The sequence below is a fragment of the Giraffa tippelskirchi genome, chromosome 11, assembly GCF_054371585.1.
Source record: "Giraffa tippelskirchi isolate mGirTip1 chromosome 11, T2T-mGirTip1v1.2.pri, whole genome shotgun sequence".
NCBI classification, from domain to species: Eukaryota; Metazoa; Chordata; class Mammalia; order Artiodactyla; family Giraffidae; genus Giraffa; species Giraffa tippelskirchi.
In genome coordinates, this window is record NC_137285.1 from 23,541,108 (window position 1) to 23,558,676 (window position 17,569).

The 17,569-nt window shown below is 43.6% G+C and overlaps 1 protein-coding gene across 2 annotated transcripts in view; it reads left to right on the plus strand.

Moving 5' to 3' along the window:
- Positions 1-17,569, plus strand: part of TMEM132C (transmembrane protein 132C) — a 432,037-nt gene that overhangs the window by 294,890 nt on the left and 119,578 nt on the right. The window contains exon 5 of one of the 2 annotated variants that reach the window (XM_081538274.1): positions 3,414-3,582. The exons of the other annotated variant lie outside the window; for it this stretch is intronic. The gene's annotated coding sequence lies outside the window, so the exon portion shown is untranslated. The remainder of the gene's footprint in view (positions 1-3,413; positions 3,583-17,569) is intronic. 2 annotated transcript variants of the gene reach the window in all.

Consider the following 17,569-nt stretch of genomic DNA (forward strand, 5'->3'; position numbering starts at 1 on the left):
ACACATTTCCAAACTCAAAATGTAGACAGATAACATGCCGAAATGTACATCTGCCCTCCCCTTACTGAGCTCCCTTCCCTGTAGGTCATCAGAGTTCACACTTTATCACATCCCTTTTCAGAGATATTTTATACATATGAACACACACACACATATATATATATTTCCCCCACATTTAAATTTTAAACAATGTTGCTTCCTTTCACCTATTAATAATAATATACCTTGTAATTTTTCCGTATCAGTGCAGAAATTTCTTTATTCAACTTTTCTAAAAAGTATCACAGGGACTTTCCTGGTGGTCCAGTGGCTAAGGCTCATCACTCCTAATGCAGGGGCCCCAGGTTTGATCCCTAATCAGGAAACTAGATCCCACATGCTGTAACTAAGGGTTCGCATGCCATAACCAAAAAGTCCTGCATGCCACAACTAAGATCGAAGACCCCACGTGCTGCAACTAAGACTCATCACAATCAAATAAGTAAATATTTTTAAAAATATTTTTGTTGTTCAATTGCAAAGTCATGTCTAGCTCTTTGTGACCCCATGGACTGCAGCATGCCAGGATTCCCTGTCCTTCACTATCTCTCGGAGTTTGTTCAAATTCATGTCCGTTGAATCAGTGCTACTATCTAACCATCTTATCCTCTGTCATTGCCTTTTCCTCCTGCCTTCAATCTTTCCCAGCATCAGGGTCTTTTCCAGTGAGTTGTCTCTTCACATCAGCTGTCCAAGGTTTTGGAGCTTCAGCATCAGTCCTTCCAATGAATATTCAGGACTGATTTCCTTGAGGATTGACTGGTTTGATCTTGCAATCGAAGGGACTCTCAAGAGTCTTATCCAGCACCACAGTTCAAAAGCATCATTATGTTCCTTTTTTAAAAAGCATCACATATTATGGCATATGACATCGTTCATCTGAACCAACACCCTATTATTAGCTGGCCTTGAGGTTCTACCACCTTTTCCTGTAAATGTGACTTTGAATCACTTTGTCCAAACACCATCTTGAACATCTGTGATTGTATCTGTGAAGTGAATTGCAGAAGTAAGCTACCTAGGAAAATGATATAGACATTTGCAAAGGTGATGAGTATTGACATGTTACATAGAAACTCTATTGATTTACGCCACCGAACACCCACACCCACACGTTGCTAACAAGCTCTTTGATCTCTTGATGCTTGCATTTTTTTTCCACATGAGTGACTGGGCTAGCAAGTAGCCTGAGAGTAAAACTCTACCTGGGAATCGTGGTGTGGATTTTTAGGGTGTCAGTTCACCCTGGTGACTCCTGGGAAGTTCTGGGTGGCATTTGTGGCCTTGCCATATCTCTGGAGCATCTCTCCTGGGTGTGTAGTGGGTCTTTCATCTTGATAGCTACATTCATAATTTATGAACGTGTGGTGTACAGGGGCTTCACTGGTGGCTCAAATGGTAAAGAATCCGCCTGAAGTGTGGGAGATCTGGGTTCAATCCCTGAGTTGGGAAGATTCCCTGGAAAAGGGAATGGCTACCCACTCCAGTATTCTTGCCTGGAGAATTCCATGGACAGTGTACAGGCTGTACATTAGGTCTCTTCTCTTTTTTTCTCTTTGGCTGTCCTGGGTCTTTGTTTCATCCCGCAGGCTCTTCATTGTAGTGTGTGGGCTTCTCTCTAGTTGCAGAGTGCCCAAGTTCAGTAGTTGCAGCTCAAAGGCTTCTCTAATTGCAGCACACAGACTTAGCTGCCTCACAGCACGTGGGATCTTCCCAGAGCAGGGATCGAACCCATGTCCCCTGCATTAGAAGACAGATTGTTAATCACTGCCCCCCACCCCCCGCCAGGGAGGTCCCTATATTACTGCTACTGCTAAGTCACTTCAGTCGTGTCCGACTCTGTGCGACCCCATAGATGGCAGCCCAGCAGGCTCTGCCTGGGATTCTCTCTTCTAAATTCTCACCTAATCTGAGCTCTGTATTTTCTCCCCAGTCCCAGCCCCCACCCATTCTTCTCCAATGGCCAAAGCATTCTGTTTAAAACATAAATCGAATCGTGCAACCTCTATTATTTCACCTTCCAGAGCTTCTCATCTCACCTGGAGAATCACATGCAGTCTCACATCACATTCAGTTCTTCACCATGAGCTCCAAGGTCCTGGAGGTGCTCTGGCCCCTGCCCACCTCTCTATTTTTTCCTTTATGTTTTTCTCATCAGTCACCAGTCTTCTTCTACCCTGGCTCCTGTGGGACCTGTCACTCATGAGCCAAGCTTGTTCCTGCCACAGGGCCTTTGCATCTGCTATTCCCTCTGACTGGACTTTTTGCATGACCAGATCGTTCAGCATTTTAGGTCTTAGCTCAAGTATCTTATTCTCAGAGAGACCTTCTGTGACCGCTCACACACATCGCTGGTTTTCTCTTCTTTCTAGAACTCACCAGTATGAAGTTACCGTGTTTGTTTATCATCATCTCTCCCCTCAAGGAAGTAGAGTCTGTGAAGTAAAGAAGAGACTTTCCCATTCTTAGTGCTTAGATCAGTTCCAAGCACAGAGCAGGAACTGAAATCATCACTCAGTGAATAAGCACGTGACCGATCTTTGCAACAAATATCAAATGATATTGCCTGTAGTTTATAGATGAAAAATAGGGGTCAGAGGGCCCTTGTGTTCAGAGTATGAGGAATATTTGCTGAATGACTCAATAATTAAAGGATGCTAGTTATGCTGTATTGCATTAGAGCATGTTGACCCATTGTACAGATGAAGGAATAAGCTGAGAGAGTCTGTATGAGCTGAGAGAACCGTGTCCTGGGAGCCAGTGATGGGAGCCCCAAAGTTTTGCAAGAGACATGTGAGGGGAAACCAAACCCACCGTGCTCCAGGCTTCCTTCCCACTCTGAACACATTCCTCTAGTTCTCCTCTTCTCTGTAGCTGTGAAAGAGGAAGTGACATCCCGTTCACCCACTAAGGGATTTATGAAACAATTTGTGTAATATATGCCAGCATTGTAGTAAGAACTCCTAGATTTACAGACATTTCCCTAAGATGTCATTCTTATTGATGAGAGCTTAACAGCTTTGCCCAAGCCTGAAACATGCTAGTCATAAAGGAAACATTGGATTGGCCAAAAAGTTCATTTGGGTTTTTCCATAAGATGTTGTAGAAAAACCCGAACAAACTTTTGGCCAACCCATTATAACACTATTTCATCTTGATATTTCATGCTAGTCTGCCACACAGGACGCAGAGACATACAGGGAGCACAACTGTTTGGATTGTGCCCCACAGTGCTTGGGAACTAAGGAGGCTTCCAATCTTGCATTCTGATTACCTGTTAAACCCTCACAGGAGGGAACCTTTGATACACATCAGCCTGATTGGAGGGTCTCAGAGTGAAGACCTGAGCTTTTGTATTTGTCTTTGTATTCTAGACTAAAATAATTATCCTGCCAGGCACTGGGAATATATATGAGGGACCATAGAACAGTTATGGACTCTGACCTCATGCACCTCACTGTGCATTTGAAAAGATGGAAAGTGTTTAAATAAGCACACCAAGAAATAATCTCTAGCAACACCAGGAAATGCTGTGAAGAAAAGGTATGTAGCGTTTAAGAATACACAATAAGAGAGTGTATTACTTAGCGTACAGGTCAATTGCTTGTAAAAGGGACCTTGCTGAAGATGGTGTGAATTAAAGATGAAAGAAAACATTATCTTCCTGTTACAAAGGGGTCTGCAATGGTTTTGTGCCACTGCTCTGCACTGCCATCAGAAACCCAGGTTCCTTCCTAGTTGCTCAGCTACCACGAACGGGCTGCCCTCGCCCACATGATCCAAGATGGCACAATAGCCTAGCCAAGGGGAAGATGACAAGGAGAGAGGGCCGTGGATGCCAGACCTTGGAGAAGGGTTTCAGTTATTACCTGAGGAGCTATGAGAAGTCTTTAAAATATGTGAAGCAGGATGATGGCATGATCACATTTATGTAAACAATATTACTGGTAAATGTAATAGAAACACATTGGGAAAGAGGGGTCCAAGAAGATATAAGCATCCAGTTAGGGACTTCCCTGGCAGCCCAATGGCTAAGACTCTGTGCTCCCAATGCAGGGGGCCCTGGTTCGATCCCTAGTCAGGGAACTAGATTTCAGTCCACACCAAAGGTGGCAGAGAAGAGAGAACTAGATCCCACATGCTGCAACTAAACATCCTGCATACCACAACAAAGACTGAAGATCCTGAGTGCTGCAATTAAGACCTGGGTCAGCCAAATAAATAAGTGTGTGTGTGTGTGTGTGTGTGTGTGTGTGTGTATTTTAAAACCATGCAGTTAGACTAGAATATGGGACCAAAATAAGGATAAGGTGTCTGTTCTGCCTCCTCACCACTGTCTTCTTCCAAACGTCTCTGAAAGACCAGAGACCTTAACCCACTCTCTCCTCTGCCACTTTCCATGTTGCCTGGTACAAAGCATTCTGAAATACAGCCAAAATCCCTGAGTGAGTCAATATACTTGATATTTTTGTTCAGGAGGAAAAAGAGTCTGGAAAAGAGGCAGTCACTTAGTGCAGAGAGATTATTCTAATAACCTTAAATTAGTCCTCTAGACCTCTCCCTACTTTCCCTCCTCCAAGACATAGTGACAGCTTGTTCTATGCCTCTCCTGGGTAACCTAATAACTTTTTTCTTTCCATTTTCCACATCACATTAATTCTTCATAAGTGGTCCTTATTATTCCTTACGTGTTCCGTCTCAAGTGCAGTCTTTTCTCACCAGCGGTGTGTAAACTAGGCCATCTAAATGGCAAAGACACCTCATCCATCATGCTTTTAATTTTCCACCTTGGGAGGAAGCACTGAGGCTTAAGTTAAGGATAAAAGCAAGTCACCTTAATACTTCGCCGGCTCTTTGGCCAGCGATGTTACCCTCACATTTCTGCACTGGGGTGAACAAAAGGAAGCTACTCTCTAGAAACCACATGGATCACCACATAGGTTTGCATGGCTTTGGATAAAAGGGTCCACTGACAGAGCCTCCCCCTACCCCAGATCTTGGATTTAGAAAGAAAGAAAGTGAGTTCTTTTTTTGTTTAAATGTTTGAGTTTGTGAGGCAGGTCCAGGCTGAAAAGGCATCAGGGGCCCAGACTCCTGCCAACTTGTTGCTCCAATTAAGTTGTCACCGTGGTAGACACAATCCAAGATGGCTCTTCACCACGGAAAATTCTGGCCTCTAGGGAGGGACCAAGGGAAGGCAGGAGGCCTGCCTCTTCTATTTAAAGGCAGAACCCAGAAGTTACACATGTCACTTCCACTCCCAATCCATGAACAGAGTGTACATGTGTGGTCATACCTAGCTGCAAGGGAAGCTGGAAAGTGTCATCTCTTATCCCAGTTACTCATATGCCATGCTAGAAGAGCATAACAGACAGAGGAGGGAGACAGCATTCTCTGACACTGCAGGAACTTGAACATGTGCAGAGCATGAATGTTGAAGGAAAACCAAGATGGGACCGGGAGAAGGAAGAGTGGTCACACTGAAGTAGAAGAATGTCCAGTAATCAGACATCAGAGCTGGTCGTTTTTAACTGAAGCTTTCTTGTTTCCTTACTTAGTTATTTACTTTTGGCAGTGCTGGGTCTTCGATGCTGTGGGTGGGCTCTCTCTGCTTGTAGTACTCAGGCTCCTCATTGTGGTGGCTTCTCTTGTTGCAGAGCACAGGCTCTGGAGTACAGGCTTAGTAGTTGTGGTAAATGGGCTTAGTTGCCCTGCAGCATGTGAAACCTTCCCAGACTAGGGATCAAACCCATCTCCCCTGCATTGCCAGGTGGATTCTTAACCACTAGACCACCAAGGAAGTCCTCAGAGCCAAAGTCTTGGCAGCCCCTGGAGCACAGGCTGGAGGGAGATCACCCAGCCAGGAAGCAGAGAGGTCAAGTGCAGACAGCAGACCTGGACAGAGTTTTCAAAAGTCTTCAAAGATGTGAGCAAGAACAAAGAGGGCACAGGAGAGCTTGTCAGCAATATGCAGTGCTGAATGTTTCAAGCTGCCATAGCCACAAACAAGAACTTTTATTTGCTCCCTATAGTAATATCAATGTGCATGTGTGTGTTAGTCACTCAGTTATGTCCAACTCTTTGCGACCCTATGGACTGTAGCCCACCAGGCTCCTCTGTCCATGGAATTCTCCAGGCAAGAATGCTGGAGTGGGTAACCATTCCCTTCTCCAGGGCATCTTCCTGACCCAGGAATTGAACCCAAGTGTCCTGCATTGCAGGCAGATTCTTTGCCATCTGAGCCACCAGAGAAGCCCAGTAATGGAAATAATCCTATAAAAATCAGATACCCCTATTTTCAGAGCAGCTGCTATGTTACTGGCACTGTGCCATGTGTGTGATGTGCCTGAATCCCGGCTCTGGACCATCTTGGAAAATTTTCTCTTTAGGTCTCCAATTTCTTGTCTGTAGAATGGGGTTATCATAAGATTGTTGCAGGGATGAATGACAATTTAATATTTAAACACTTAAAATTGTCTTGTTACATACTTGCTAAATGTGTGTGCAATCACTCAGTCATGTCCAACTCTCTGCAACCCCATGGACTGTAGCATGCCAGGCTCTTCCATCCATGGGATTCTCTAGGCAAGAATACTGGAGGAGGTTGCCATTTCCTTCTCTAGGGGGTCTTCCTGACCCAGGAATCGAACCCATGTCTCCTATGGCTTCTGCAATGGCAGGTGGATTTACCACTAACCCACCTGAGAAGCCAACTTACTTGATATTGCCTTAATAATAATTCTTATTTCTAGCTGCCTTGCTAAGAAGCAGGCTTCTTAAGAGGAGCTTTAGGCAAACTTGCAATCTTTCTAGCAGTCCCTCATGCCAACATAAAATTCAGGCGAAAAACACTGCCTCACAGAGTGCCAGGCTGGGCTCCCAGTGTTATACAGCAACTTCTCACCAGCCATCTATTTTACACATGGTAGGGTGTATATGTCAATACTACTTGTGTAAAGCAGTTTTTCTCCAATTAAAAAATAAATTAAAAAAAGACACTGCCTTGATTCCAAAGCAGCTTCAAAGCCAGAATTCTGCCCCACAGTGCCACAAGCCCCCTACAACTGATGACTACCCTATGATTCATCAACATAGAAATTCTGGTTCAGTCACTAGTGACCTCTGATTCTTCCAGTAACCCTGAGATACAGATATTACAAGTGCTGTCGTACAGAAAAACAGTGAAAGTTCAGTTGAGCGGAAAAGATCTGCAATTTGAAATCAGCTCTGCCTGATTTTGCTGTGCAGCATTGGGGAAGACATGTAACTTCTCTGAGCCTCAGTTCCCTAGCTCTACAATAGAGCCAGTATTTCCCACCTCATGAGGTTGGCCTCAAGGGCAAATGAGTTGATATGTGTCAAATGTTTGACCCATCCTGACAGCTGATATTGTTAAGAAAGCCAAGTTTTTGTGATTTTGGTAGGCGGCTTCTGACATGGTGGGCTTCCCAGATTGCTCAGTGGTAAAGAATCCGCTTGTCCTGTAGGAGATGCAAGAGACGTGAGTTTAATTCCAGGGTTGGGAAGATCATGGGAGTAGGAAATGGCAACGCACTCCAATATTCTTGCCTTGAAAATTCCATGGACAGAGGAGCCTGGCAGGCTATAGTCCATGGGGTCACAAAGAGTTGGATGTGACTGAGCACACACACACATTCTGACATGATACCCAAAGATTTCTCCCCCTGGTGTTCATGCCCTGATGTAATCCTGTCCTCTTCAGGGTGGGCTAGACTGGTGACTTATTTGTATGCAGTATTGTAGGATGCCTAATTCACCCATGGTGATGGCATGCCATTCCTGGGTTTAGGTTATAGAACTGTGTGTGATGTGCTTGAATCCTGGCTCCAGAAAATCTGGAAAAATTGCTCTAATGAATCATGAGCAGACTCCTTCCACTGTCTTCTTGGTTTGCCTGTTGGCAGAGCCCACATGGTGGTCTCTAGCTAAAAACCCAAGAGGAACTGAACCCTCTCAAGAACCGTGTGAACCTGGAGACAGATCCTTTTCCCAGTCATGCCTTCAAATAAGACCTCTGCCTTGCCCAGCACCTTAATTACAGCTTCATGAGAGACCCTAAAGGAGAGGACTGAACTGAGCCTCTCCAGGTCTCCTGACCCACAAAAACTTTGTGATTGTAAATGTGTATTGATTTAAGCCACAAAGTTGGGGGTTAATTCAGGTAGCCCTTCCCTTCTCCAGGGGATCTTCTCAACCCAGGGATTGAACCCAGGTCTCCCACACTTCAGACAGATTCTTTACCATCTGAGCCACAAGGGAAGCCCAATTTATGGCACAGTAGCAGGTAACTCACACAGGATTGTTACAGATGCTCTAGGGTTGCTTATATAAACTTGTGGGATAAAAATATGATACTAAGTAAGGATATATAAACGTACAACATAAAAGTTCCTTGTGTCTTTATGGAACTTTATAATTTGTAAATGCATTTCAATAGATATATTGAATTTGATCATCACAGCAAAACCTTGAGAGTTGGACAAAGGAATGTGTTTTATCTTCATGTTACAGGTAAAGAAACTGAGACCCAGAGGCATTAGAAGTAATTAATTCAAAAACCCCCATATGTGGAATCTTTAAAAAGGGTACAAATGAACCCTACAAAACAGAAATAGAGTCACAGATGTAGAAAACAGACTTATGGTCACCAGAGGGTAAATGAGGGAGGGATAAATTGAGGCAGACCTTGATTGACATAAACACACTATATTTATATATAAAATAGGTTAATAAGGACCTATACTGTACAGCACAGGAACTCTACATAATACCCTACAATGGCCTATGTGGGAAAAGAATCTAAAAAAGAGTAGATTTACGTTTATGTATAACTGATTCACTTTGCTTACACCTGAAACTAACACAACGTTGTAAATCAACTATGCTCCAATAAAAATTAAAAAAAAAAAATACACCTAGCAGGCTAAGAGGAGCAAATTATATTTTACCTTGGCACTAGTGGTAAAGAGCCTGACTGCCAATGCAGGAGACATAAGAGACATGGGTTTGATCCCTGGGTTGCAAAGATCCCCTGGAGAAGGAAGTGGCAACCTACTCCAGTATTCTTGCATGGAGAATCCCATGGACAGAGGAGCCTGGCGGGCTACAGTCCATAGGGTCACAAAGAGTCAGACACGACTGAAGCAACTTAGCATGCACACACCACTGTGCTTTTTTTTTTTCTGTATCCTATGTTCTTTCCAAGAAGCTCACCACCTATTGGGAACTTCTTGTTCACAAAGCCTAGAGCAAGTATCTTTGGCTGTAATTTGACTAACCTCTAAAACTCGGATGAAGGGCAGGGATAGAATATAACCTAAATAGATAAACTTTAAAGCAATCATTAGCCATCTCTGAAGTTTAGATTCCCCACATCCTAGGTTTTCAGTGTAAGAAGGCTGAAAATGATGAGCAAGAAGAGAGAAAATACAGAGGAAAAACGATTGACCTTCTGTGTACATATTTCTGACAACCTGTGTTGTCTGGGGGAGGTTTGCCTAAGAAAATTATTGACTTCTTGCACCTGAAGACATTGTTTCTTTACTCATTTTATTTACATGTGTTGGGTTAGTTCAACCATTTCCTGAAATTCTAAAATGTTTTTCTGGCCCTGTATGGACTACAACCATATCATAGAGGGAAATGATTGGGACTGTGTTTGCTTTTGCTTTTCCCAGCCTAGAGCATGTCAGGCTGAGATGATTTCTGAGCGTGAAAAGAATAAGGATACTCTTTTTCCACCAGCTTCATCCCTATGGTCTAATCACCCAGTGATTGAATATGTAGCCATATTTCCAGCTATCTTGCAATGTCATGAAAGTAATACAGCATGATGATTCAGGGCCCAGGCTCAGAAATAAGACTGCCCAGGTTCTGATTCTTACACTTCAGTGTAATAACTGAATATTGGCAATTTACTAAATGTCTCTACGTCTGTTTCCTCATCTGCAAAATGGGTCTGAGAGTAACAGCATCTAACTGCTACAGTTGTTTGAGAATTCTACAAAAGAGATTATAAAAGTGCCTGGCAAACATCAAGCATTATAGCTTTATTATTGGCATGGTCACAGGACAGCAACTGGAAATGGGGAGGGAAGAGGGTATAGTACCAGATGGATGTGTCATTTTGAAGAGCAAATTCACATCACTGACCCTCAGAAGACATCCAGACCCACTTCCAAACCTTCTTATGACCACTGGAGCACTGCTGGTCTTCTGAGACCCACAGATCAAGGCATCATCGTGTCTCATCAAACATGGTCTTTCAATTCATGAGGAGGAAAAGCCAACCCAAACTGGATGAAAAAAAAAAAGAACTGGAAAGCTAGGAGTAAACTTGAATTCCACACAAGGGAGTTTGGCTTTAAATTATGTCAATGGAAAATGGCTTCCACATTCAGACTTTTGATTTTTCTCAGTCTCCCTCCCCTGGAGTCACTCTAGTGTTTCATGCTGTCACTTGATGACCATATCAGCTTCAATCTTAGACGTTCCCAAGTTCCAAGTCAACAGGGCAAAGGGATGCTCCCTTCCTGAGGCCACAGCCATTCTGAGGTCCATTCTGCCATTTAGATTCTGAGATCTGAGTCTCTAAGCCTTGGGTTTTGGGCTGCAGCCCTGGACCCCATCTGGACCACATGGACCAAGAGGCAGGGATGGGAAGAATCCTGATTTGGAAGAAGGAGGAACCAGCATCCATTACACAGCCCTTCTTGAGGACCACGTGCAAAGACATCCTGTCTGCTACCCCCACTGTCCCTGAGTGTTCAGAAGAGTCTGATTTCGGGAGCAAATGATGTTGAGGATGTATTTACTAAGCATCATGGGTGCTTCATTTCCTTCTCCAAACATCACTTAATAATGTCATCTTGCAGTCGTAGAGAAGAGCAGTTTCCTCTAGTAAGAGACCAAATGGGTTTCATACAGCCCCTGAGTGATGAAGACATTTAGTTTCATGGTTCATGGGAAGCAGAGGGTTTCATTGAGAAGGAAGGGGCTGAAATGTATGCAACTGAAAAAATGGAAATAAACCATAGGTGGCACCAAGGAGATGCTCTCTCTGGCTTCCTTCCAACAGCTTTATTATCGATACTGACACTCTGCTTTACGAAGAATTTTAGGTAATTTACAATATTCCATCCAATATGGGAAGCCAAAAGAAATTTCCAGGAAATAATAATAGCAAATATGTCTACTCTGCTTGCTCTGCACCCGTAATTATTCTAAGTACCTTACACCAGCTTCCCAGATGTAAGTAGCTCAGTGGTAAAGAATCTGCCTGCAGTGCAGGAGATGCAGATTTGATCCCTGCGTAGGGAGGATCCCCTCCAGGAGAGCATGGCAATCCCCTGGACAGAGGAGCCTGGCAGGCTACAGTCCATGGGGTCACAAAGAGTCGGACACGACTGAAGTGACTTAGCACAGATGCACACACACCTTACACATAGTCCTTTAATCTCAACATCCCTATGATTATCTGCGGTTTATGGATGAGGACACTGAAGTGCAGAGAGATTAAGAAACTCTCCAGGTTTACACAGCTGGTGAGCCAGGATTTCCACCCAGGGCAAGTCTAGCACAGAGTCAGGGCTCTTAACCTCTCATGATAACCCGACAAGGAGAAGATGGAGGCAAGAATGTGAGGTCAAGGCAAGAGCAAAGTTGGCACACAAAGAAGATGCCATGAAACCCTGTCCCCTTGCCGGGGTGGACCAGGGATGTGCCTTTTAGCCTTCCAGCAGCCCTCAGTCATCAGTGCTATCAGGTGAAAGGTTCAAAGTGCCTGTCTCTAAGGTAGATGGAAACAGTTGGTCCAGAGAAATGTATAGTTAAGGTAACACCAGAAAAGAATGGCTATGGTGGGTTGTTTTGTACAATACAGTTCAATGGTCAATTTCTTTCATTCATTTAATGAATGTGTTGAGCTGTTTCTCTGTACTGGGCACCCATTGTTCCTGGGTGATTTGAGTGCACTGATTAGATTAAGATGCTTCTCTCATGTGACTTCTGATCCAGAGGGGAGAGAGGAAAGAGAAAGGGAGAGGGGACAAATGAGTATATGATATATTGGATGAAGACAAGTCTGCTGAGTGATGCTGAGGTATAGGTGGGTGAGCTGGGTGAGTGAGTCATCAGCCAAGTCCCATCTTGGAGGAAGTGATGTCTGACACCAGAATGAAGTCCGAGAGGGAGCCTCTTGGTTCTGCGGGGGAAAGCTGTTCCCAGTAGAGGGACAGCTAGCTGAATTTGGGAGCATGCTAGGTGTGTTCAGGGCCCAGCAGTGTGGCTGGAGAAGGATGCATGATGGAGCCACGATGGAGTCAAGGTCAGGGAGGAGAGAAAGGGACTGTTAACCGTGTGATCAGTCCAGACAAGCACATCAAGGGCTGAGGGGGCCCAGTTCTTTTGCAGTTTCCTCTCTGCATCTAAAAGCAGATCCCAATGTGATTTTTCACTGTGCCTGTCTCACAAAGACAGATGTCAAAAGCCCTAATGAGCTCTCAGATGAGGAAAAAGAAAAAGTACTTTCACCGCCCACCCCACCCCGCCCCGCAAACGTATATATCTATATTTCTATAGAAGGCAGAACAGGACAGAGACTTTCCTAACCAACAAGCGAAGGGTGGAGGAAGGGTGGGCAGAAGGGAAAAAATGAAAGTGCAGTTTACATTTTCCATTTGTACCATCAGCTTTTTATTAGCCAGGTGACACAGAGAGAGTAGTAAAACCTGACAGGTAATTTGGTAAATCAAGACAGTCAACAAACATCTGTTGGGGATGATAATATTCAAGGGGTTTCATTGTTTCAATGAAAACTTAGTTACGCTGGGCTTGAATTAATTTTTCATTGTCTTCAGTTAAAGGAGCACTGCTTACACAGCTGCCTCAAATAGAACCTTGATTGCATTCCGTCTTTTGCCAAAATCATGAAAGACCAAAAAAAAAAAAAAAAAGTTAAATACAATCAAAGACCCCTGACAGATGTATTGAAGTCATTTCTGCCCTCCAAGCCCCCTGGATTCTTTGTTTCTCCACCACATTCTCTCTTGATCAGTTCTGATGCTCTTTTATTATCAGACTGTTAACATGAGAAGGGAGAGGGGAAATACAGAATAAACTCTGGCCGTATTAGGCAAAAATGTGAAAAAGCATGCAACTTGGAGTGAATGCACCTGAGTTTTTTTTTTAATTGTGGAACCCCTTGGCACCAAAGAGGAGCGGAAAGGTAAAAATGCAAGGACTGAGAAATACACACATATGCACATGCTCACACACACACACACACACACCCTGCCATTATCACATTGAGAAAAGATGAGAAAAGATGCAAGATGCATTTCTGACGTTTCACTGGAGCACAGCCATTTGGGATGTTCCCTCTGTTGTCAGTTTCCTTTGCAAATAATTAACAACACTTGAGTGCATTCATGGGCCTTCACAAATCTTGTTTTGTCATGAATGTCAGGAAGAAATCACTGATGAATGAGTCTTGAGTTAGATGTCATTCCAGAATCTGTGTTTTTTTTTTTTTCCTTCTTCTGTTTCTATGCATTTGCTGCCCTAATGGATGTTTTGCTGATACCAGGAACAGAAACCAGACTACAGTGGCCAAACCAAATAGTTTGAGGTTTTTTGCCCTTTGAAACAGCATGAGGTTCAGAAGGCTAGGGCCAGGCTGGGGTGTAGTGGCTTCACAAAGCCATCAGGGACCCAGGCTCCTTTTCTCTTCCTGCTCTGCCCTCTCTGGCATGTGCCACCCTTCCTCATGTTCACAAGATGGCAGCTATACCTCCAGGCATCTTATTTATGTTCCAGGTGGGATGGAAGGGGTAAGATGTGTGGCAAAAGCAGCAGGTGAAGGCTGGCCAGGTCTGTCTCTTTTGATCAGAAAAACAACTTTCTTCTAAGCCCAGCCGAAGGTAGCCATCAGCTTATATAGCTCGTGGCTCAATAGGACCCAACCAGCCACCCCTAGCAGCAGGGAAGACTGAAGAGGTGAAAATTCTTGCTTTGGGCTCATCACACACTGAACACAGGTTCTGTTAGTAAGTTAGAAGGAAAGAATGGATGTTGGGTACACAACCGACAGTGGCTACTCCAGAATTTAAGGAAGGACATCCTTTCTCTATGCTTTTGGGTATACTTGTGTGAAGGTGTAATGGTTGGAGTTGACTTGAAAATCTGCCAGGAAAGTCTGAAAACAAAGGCCAATGTTCTGAGGATGGCAGAACAGAGACTTGGAGACTGTGTCTTTGGTGATATTTCTGAGTCACTGGATCAGGCAGCCCTGAACCCGCCCTCTTTCACTCTTCCTCTTTGGTGAAGTGATGCATTTCACATCATCTAATTCAGTCTGAGTTAGACTTTCCAGAACATTCAGTCAGTGTTGGAACTGACACAGTCTTCCATCTTCCTGTGGGAAGCCTATATACCCTCCTATATACAGGAGAGTGTGTTTTGTTTTTTTGTTTTTTTTAGTAATTTTAAAAAATTGTGGTAAAATAGATATAAAATTTTCCATTTTCACCATTTAAAAATTTGTAACATTTATTTGGCTGCGCTGGGTATTAGTTGTGGCATGTGGGGTCTTTGATCTTTGTTGTGGCATGCTGGATCTTTTGTTGCCACATGTGAACTCTTAGTTGTGCCTTGTGGAATCTAGTTCCCTGACCATGGATTGAACCTGGGCCCCCCAGATTGGCAGCACAGTCTTAGCCCCTGGACCACCAGGGAAGTCCCTTAACCATGCTTAAGTGCACAGTTCTGTGACATTAGGTACATTCCCATTGATGTATAGCCATCACCACTATTCACCTCCAGAAATCTTTCATCATCCCAAACTGAACCTCTGCACCCATTGAACAACCCTCCACCTTTCTCCCTCAGTTCCTGACAACCACCATTCTGCTTTCTATAAATTTTAGCCCTAGTTACCTTGTATAAGTAAGACTGGACAGTATTTGTGTTTTCAACACATGCATGTGGTAGGAAAACCCAACTGAAATATGTTTAAGAATTGTTTTCAAGAAATATATTGGCTCATGAAATCACAAAATCCTTGGGAAAGCTGGTTTGAGGCATGACTGAATACAGCAGTCACAACTGTGTCTTAGGGATGTGCCTTCCCTTCCTGCAGTAGCTCTCTTGTCTCCTGTGCAGACGCCATTCAGGGGCAGATTCTCCTCTCCTGGTGCCTTCTAAGGTACAAATTAGGTGAAGAGGAGGTTATAGTCTTCTCAGTTGATTCCATAAAAATCCCAGGGTAGAGACTTATTGGCCCTGACCTAGTCATGTGTTTATCCCTGAACCAATCATGTAAATTCTGCTGGCCCCTGATTGGTCTGAACCTGGGTCACATGACCCCTTGTAACTTCTACTATTCTCTGATTGGCCAGGCCTAGACCATATGCCTGGTTCTTTTTTTTTTAATTGGAGTGCAATTACTTTACAACATTCTGTTAGTTTTTCTGTACAATGAAGTGAATCAGCTATATTATACATCTATCCCCTTCCTCTTAGACTTTCCTCCCACTCTAGATCATTGCAGAGCATGGAGCTAAGTTCCCTGATCTAAACAGCAGCTTCCCACTAGCTATCTATTTTACACATAGTGTATATATGTCAATCCTAACCTCCCAATTAATCCCACCCTCTCCTTCCTCCCCCTCTCCATGTCTGCATGTCCATTCTCTATGTCTGTGTCCTTATTCCTGCCCTGAAAATAGATTCATTGTTACCATATTTCTAGATTCCACATACTTGTGTTCATATACCATATTCTCTTTCTGACTTCATAACCTAAGTGTCCATCGACAGACAAATGGTTAAAGAAGATGTGGTGCATATATACAATGGAATATTACTCAGCCATAAAAAGGAACAAAATTGGGTTATTTGTAGAGATGTGGATGCACCTAGAGTCATACAGAGTGAAGTAAGTCAGAAAGAGAAAAACATGCCCAATTCTTGAACTGGGTGCTAACAGTCCCACTGGAGACATCTAGGCTAAGAGTGATGGAGATACGGCCCCATGTTAAAGCCCCTCATCCCTAAAGAGGAATGAAAAGCCTTCCCTAAGGAAAACTGAGTCCTGTTACTGGAAAAAGAATATGTGCTAGACAGGCAGACTCAACAGATACCCTCCCCAAAGGTGCTTTCACCGTAATGTAGGAGGTAACCCCTGTGTTCCAGTGGGGGTCAGAGGCTCCCCACACCTGAGCTCTTACACAGCACTGCCACTTCCTCATTCCTGGTTTACCTGACTCTAGACAGGTCTATTTGCCCCCTTCCAATGTACACGCTTCCTTATTCACCCTTCTATTTCCCAAAGTGTCGCACCCCTACATGGTGCTATTCAGTGCTTACTAATTTTGAGGACTTCCCTGGCGGTCCAATGGTTAAGACTTCACCTTCCAATGCAGGGGGAGTGAGTTTGATTCCCTTGTCAGGAGTTAAGGTTCCACATGCCTCTCGGCCAAAAAACCAAAACGTGAAACAGAGAAAATATTGTAACTGATTCAATAAAGACTTTTAAAATGGTCTATATCAAAAAATCTTTTTTAAAAATACTAATTTTGATTCGCCCTAATGGTACTATGTGGAGATTCATTTTTACAATAATAGTTATTGAGTCTTGACTGCCTACTATAGCCTGAGTACTGGAGGGGCATCACTTTACCCCTCACATTTAATCTCTGCAACAGGGAAAAGCTATTAATTTGCAGATGACGAAGCTGAGTCTGAAACAAGTCAAGAAGAGTTTGCTCATAGCTCATTGTTACCTGGTAACAGAATAGAGTCTCCTGCCCGGATCAGACTGATGATGTCATTCTGCTCTTCTGGACAGATTTTAGATTCTCCCTTTCCAGAGGCTCCTTCGTGAGGGCAAGTGAGAACCTTCATTCCAGAAAATTGGCAGAGCTTCCACGTAGAAAGCTTCCATGTATCTTTCCATGAGGCCCAGATCAATGGACTCAGGGGATTCCAAGTAACAACAACAACAACAAATAAAACCCATCAAGCTCCCCTGAGTCTCTTGGTACTGAATTCTCAGCCCTCATAGAGGAAAGGCCTGGATCTATATCACTGGGTTTGGCCAGCTCAGGTAAAGACACAATCTTCTTAAGACATCCTTAGCATCCCTTATTATTTTAAGCCCAGCCTCCCCACACATTTTCAGAATGTGAATTTTCCCTGAAATGCTTGTACTTGTGGCCCCTTTCCTAAGGGGTCAGTAGATGAATAAAAGCAACTTGTGGTCAAATAAAGGACTGACCTCTAATGAAATTTCTCTCCAAACTTTCTCATCATAGATGCCTTCCTTTAAGTACACACTTTGCCTTTTTGTGGAGCATGGATCACCCTATACTTCCTTGAATTTTCCTGGCAGCAGGATTATGGAATAATGACTCTGACCAGCTTATATATTGGTATAAGATAAACCCCTCCACGAATGGTAAAATCATAATTCTCTTGGAAATGTAAAATGAGCACATGTCAAAAGTTTTAG